We start from the raw sequence: 6,480 nt of genomic DNA on the forward strand, positions 1-6,480 counted from the left end.
ATCAGGAAACTGACTACTTTGGGTTACTCTGTTTAAACTTTTCTATTGGATACCTTTAGGAACTCCTTATTTGTACTCTCAAGATGAATTAGGTTACTCAGCAATAGTATTTTTATGAAGCCTATTACAATGGCAAATCTTCTATGGCCACGTTTAATTCACACCCTAGCAATCCTGCGATAACCCTTAGATGTTAAATTAGTTCCCACATAATAGACATCCAGAGAGGACTTTTAGAAAGCAACATGCACAGATGATTCAGGGATTGAACTCTGTGGATATCAGTCATGTTTGCAAGTGGTGTTTGCTGTGAACAAGAATCCCAGTGACTCATGAGTTTCAAAGCCAGAGGAAAACATCATCAGCTTTATAATGAAGGCCACGCATTTTCATTATCTCTGAGAAAGATACCCTATCTTGGTTTTAAGGCTTAAAATGATGGAAAACCCACCAGAACAATCTCTCGGATTAGAGAGCCCTTCATTACATGGCATTCTCTCCAGTCATGTCACTTGTACGAATTCAGCTAATTCCCTAAAGCCAAAAGTAAAGGATAAAAAGGATATATTTCAGAAGTCTGGAGCTGCTCTCCTAATTAATGAGTTTTCAAAAGAGTTTCCATAGTCTCCTCAAAACCTATCCTAAGCAGGGAAGGTTTTGTAAAATAGATAAGAGAGCCGGTGGGAAATACACCAATGGAAATCGTTTCTGTACTGGCAAATCACCCTTTGCTGTCTGGTGTCAGAAATAAGGAAACCACATTTGAGCCTTTTATGATTATTATATTATCATAAACAACATAGACACCTGATGTCAGTAGCATTTTATTTGAAAAGGCCATTGGATACGCCTGTTTTGCATCCTGTCAGTTTAGGCCTTGGGCTATTATGTAAAAGCGGTGTTCAGAAAAATGACTTGGAATTGCTTAGTTGTGGTATCAAAGCCACGAAGATGGGATGGGGCAAAAAGTTCCTACAATCCCCTAACCGTTTTTGAAAGTAAAACACTTTCAGGGTGAGTAAAGTATTTAGGAAGATGAAGTCCTACAGATTATTTTTGTAAATTAGACTCCTGAATGACCACGTTAGTTTTTAAAATGGAACTAAAATTCCTAAGATGATTACATGGTTTTGATGTCCTCTTTAATAAAATCCCATATAAAAGTTTCATGACTCAGAATTGTAAGGGCGAGAGGAAATCTTAGCCACGTTCGTGTGAGCTTCCTGAATGAAATGTTGCAATGCCATGACCACATGTACACCCACACGTTGCCTCTGAGGTCTAATGATGGTGGAAAAGATCTTTGCAAACAGCTTAGTAGCATGCTCTGACCTTTCTCTCACTGTTCAAAATGAAGTATTGGCGATGCTCACAACAAATGAAGTGAGAAGGATAACACTGGAGAAAAGTCCAACAGCAGAGGAGAAAAGGAGAGTAGAACAAAGCATATAAGATAAGTCCAGTGATAACAGACAAGAAGAAATCTTCCCCAAAGCCACATACAAGTTGTTGAGAGTTACTCTGTTAGAGATGTTTCTAATACTCGTTCACAGTGCTAACCACAATTTCTGACTGTGAAATGGCCTTCGTTCTCAAGGGACAAAAATACTTTATTTCTCTAAAATTCACTTATATATTAAGGATGGTAAACATCAGGTCAAAACAATCATATATGACTATGTAACTACCGACACTTCGAAGAATCTCATTGAAAATACTGCTTACGCTCTTTTTTCCCCAGGCTGTAATAGAATTCTTCTAAAAGCTTTGCTAACATGTTTACCACCACACTAGAAACTGTAACACTCTAGTACCAGTAACTGATTCACGGAGCACAGAAGATATGCAACACACTGTGGTGAATGAGCTACACAAATGTTTTGCCCCTGCCAAAAACTGAAAGCTGCAACAAAACCTGTTCACTTGCTCTTATGCAGCGCTCTTCATTCAGAAAATCATAACTGTTTTATATGTGCAGCCAGCATCTCAGCATTAGAAAGCATACAGGGATATGAAACAGCTTCCCTAAAGGATGTGTAAAATGGGCCAGGCACTGCAGTTTGGGAATAGGCTGAAGGCATGCAAGACAGCTTTACCAAACCAGCAATGGCATAGGGAAAGCGCATAGGGAGTGGGTGTGCACTGCTCTCATCGCAAAAGAAGTAGGGGGGATTTAATCAGCAGATGCGGGAAAAAAACAGGAAAATGTGTTACATGCACCATAACATTACACAGGACTTTGTGTGGGCCAATATACGAACGGGTCTGCAGGAAGGATTAAACACAACAATTGAGAATAGGCCCATAAAAGACTATTAAACACAATGATCCACATGGTCCAGATCAGGAGTTCCTAATCCAATGATTGCCTGAATGAGGGAGGAGCTCAAAGGATCACTAAATATATCCCTATTCCTTACGCCCTTGCTTTGGCCACTGTCAGAGACATTATACTGGACTAAAAATCATTGGTATAAACTAGAATGGCAATACAGGTGTTTATGTTAGCTTATCTCTCTGTTTTTAGCAAGGACAATTCAGGCAAGACAGATTATTGTGTAGGAAGTTAAAGACAGTGAGAATTAAAATCTAGGGACAGTGTTTAGAAATAATCCCCAATTCACGCACAGGCACCGAGTCAGTTTGCTGCTAAGTAAGTTCAAGCTTTTCTTTAGGTCACATTTTTTTCCAGTCTTGACTTGGCTTCTGTGTGCTCATCTTAAGCCAGTGGCTGCATTATCATGAGAGTCTATATACAATATCTTATTTTCCCTTTCTAACTGCAGTTGAATATGGATGGAATGAATAGCTGCATTGGAACAACACGTTGGTTATGTACCGAAGGGAAAAAAATCCTAACGGTGTTGCCAAGCAGGCAGAGCATTGTAAAAGGTTTTGACCTGGATTTCCTGCTCCTTTCTGAGTAACTTTGAATGAGTCCCTTCATTCTCTCTGTCCCCATGGGGATAACGATAGCTACCATCCTTTGTACAGAACTTTGATATCCAGTGATGCTATTGACATTCCCAGGTACGTACATCATCTAATTACTTAGTAGAACCTGACAAAGAATGCAAATTTATTTGAGATTCTTTTTTTTTCATAGCTGCAAAATATTATTTTCTTATAGAAGAGGATGATCCATATCATCTTTTGCGATTCAAAGAGGTAAATATTCTTTTCTGAATTTACTAGTGTTCAGGGGAGGGGAAGAAGGGAGCGGAAAGATAAGAGTATACACCCTGTCTTTAAGAACCTGAACTAGTACCTCTTGTATCACTTCCATGCTAGGAGGGTCATCTCCCCAGTCACTCTGAAGGCAACAGAGAAAGAGAAGCATGTCCAGATCAGGAGGCTTTATTGCCCTGAGTCGCTCTAGCTGCACTGAAGGCAATTACCCGACCTCTCCACACCAAGTACGCGGGGGCCCAGGAAGACAGTCTCCTAACTCTGCCTCCCATAATGCACAGTTCTGAATGCAGAAAGTGAGATGCATTTGAGGTAATCCTGTGTTAAATGAGGCAGTGGATACTACAGGGTCATATCCAAGCCTTTTGACTTCCATAGAGGTTCTTACATTCTTACGCAGACTGATTTTAAAGCGCCATTTCCTCTAGAAGTCTCACCGTGGCAGAGCATCAGCGGTGTTGCTGAATCACAGCGCCTATCATTTGTAGATCCCCCCATAAGTGCCTCCTAAAAACATCTCCCTGATTAGAGCTGTTGCAAGAACTGGTCCTATAATGTTTTCATTTCAATTCTATTTGAAGCATAGGGCAGGAAATGGGGAAAAAATCATCAATACATTAACAGTAATTATGAGGGAAAATTAAGTTATTAATATTTACAAAGCTTTTTAAACTGGCTTATTTACTAGATGCTGCTCTGGGAACCCATCTACACAAATGTCAATCTATGAAGGCCACAATGTACATATCTGCACCTGAATTATTCACATCAGTCAATGCAATTAATCTTCTCTATAGCTGAGGTTTAAAATCAGTCAGATGAATCGTATTTTTAAGGTTCCTTTTTCCTTATGTAGACAGTGACTCACTTCATTATAGAGGACTATATTTTAGCTATTAAAAGCTCTGTGAGAAGGATCTCATCTTCCATAGTTCTTTTCATGACATTACATTTTTGGTTTTCTGTGTCACGCTGGATCTCCTGTTAGAGATGTGTATTAGTGACAGCCTAATGGAAGTTTTTAGAAATTATTGCAATATTTTTTGTTTTCTTGATTAATGAAAGCAGATAAAAAATGGTGGGTTTGGTGTTAATACAACTAGCTCATTTATAACTTCATTTTTCCTTTCATGTCTTAGGCACCAATATTTCTGTTAGTGGAAGCTGAGGGCCTGATATGTCTGCTATTTTCCCTCCTGGATAAGCGCTGCTCCAGAATAGTGACCAGGAAATAACTCTACAATGTGCAGACAGCTCTGGTTCCCAGCACTCAGTATTATTCTTTTCACAGGTATAACTCTATACCAGCCACATTGTGAAATCCATACACTCAACCAGTCATCTTTGCAATTAAAGGTACCTTTTTATAGCAGGCCTAAAGAGTTCACTTTTCTACTTAGTTGAGATTTATTAAAAATAAAATTGGGCTTTTTAACTGATCCCAATGCTCTTCTTATCAGCACAGTTCTACGAATGCACATCTCAGAGCGTATCTTGGCACTTTCACGTAGATGAGTACCAATGTGCAAATAACAAAGAAATGCCTTTCCTTTTTATGCATGCCAGCTCCACTTTCTTGCGTGAGGTTAAACAGGAGCAGGGTTACAGAGCTGTCAAAAGGGCAGGACATGTGGAAGCAATATTGTGCCAGTAAAGGAAAATTTTAAAGGAGCAAAGCTTTTTCTGCTAAGTCTTACAGCATTAAGAATATGGTCCACAACCCCTGTGTTAGAAAAGCATGACTATGTAGAGCCTTGGGGTGTTCACAATAAAAGATAAAATGGGCTGGAAAGCAAGGAGTGGTTTCAAACTAAAGTGTCATTCACCACACCAGCAAAGAAGCAGAAAGATAAAACATTTTAGCAAGTCTTCAGGTGATAATATTTAGATAGAGCTTAGCCCACAGAACTGCTGTCCTACCACTCAAAATGTAGACAAGATCACTAACTGACAAAGCAGCACTCAAATTATTAAGCAGTAATAATGGTAATTCTTCCTGGGGTACCATTATCCCAACTTCTTCAGACACGGAAATGAGGCTTCCTGAGGCGTGTAGGTAAGCGATGTGTTTGTATTACTAGATACATTTTCCTTTTACATTGCTGAAACTGGCATTAGTTAGATAAAAGACAAAGCAGCAACAAACATGGATTTAGATGTAAGCTTCCCAATGGGGAGGTCTTTGAACATCTGCCACTTGGAACATTACCTGTCATTTAAAAATGAAAATTACATTGGGAATTGCTTGACACTATTTCTAAGAAACTGGGGTTTTTTTTGTTTTACATGTTTTAATTACAGGCTCAAAATTTCCATTGTCTTGAATCTGCCCAATCCCACTGCAATCACAGATATAGAATTCTGCCCTCACATAGTTTGGTTCCTGGCCGTGTAAGAAGAAAACTCAAGTTTTCAGAAAGCATCTGATCTGAAGAGGTATTGCAAAGAACAGCAGATAAGAAAAAATAATTCCATGTATTTATGCTGTCAAAGAACAATACACTTTAATTCCTTTAAATTTATTTTTACGGCTCACCAGTTATTTTTATAGCTCATTTTATAAAGCAAATTATCTCAAATTAAGGCACATCTTAAGAAAACTATTGCAGTATCTTAATTCTGAAGTACTGTTGTTCTCTGGTCATGCATTCAGTGATAGCACAGATCCTATTATTCTGTATAATCTTCCTTCAGAGCACATCTCTAGACCAGATGGACCAAGCGGGCATAGCACTGCTGAATATGAATAGCCCTGGGTGAACAGATGCATCTGATAATGTTGTTCAGGAGAAGGTGTTTGTATTTATACTGTGTTCTGGGGCCCTATTTTTTCACTCTATCATCTTATCTGCAAAATAAGATTTTATTTTCTCCACCAGACAGTATTAAACCAGGTCTGGTTTGCTTTGGTTTGAGGTCAATTGCTGCAACAGCTATAACTCAAGGAAGGTGGTTTTGCACTTGTATATTAATTGCCTTTATTCACTGAAATTATGTGCTCATTACTTGAGAGACCACCTTATTTCAGGGGCTTTTCAAGAGAATTTACAAACAGGCGGTACTTTTTTAATTCTTGTCCTTGCTTTTTGATGCCAAGCTCCAGCAAGTATCATCTGTTAATATCTAACAGCATGGTTTTTAGTCAGAATGCATTTCAGGACTCAGGTTCAACATTTACAAAACGAGTGATCTCTTAACAACATATAACACTGTTGCCAGCGCAAGGATTATGCCGCTTTGCTGTCTAATTTATACAAACAGATGAATCAGCTGAAAAAGATGATTGAGATA

This window comes from Pygoscelis adeliae, unplaced genomic scaffold (assembly GCF_000699105.1).
Source record: "Pygoscelis adeliae isolate BGI_AS28 unplaced genomic scaffold, ASM69910v1 Scaffold167, whole genome shotgun sequence".
Classification (NCBI taxonomy): Eukaryota; Metazoa; Chordata; class Aves; order Sphenisciformes; family Spheniscidae; genus Pygoscelis; species Pygoscelis adeliae.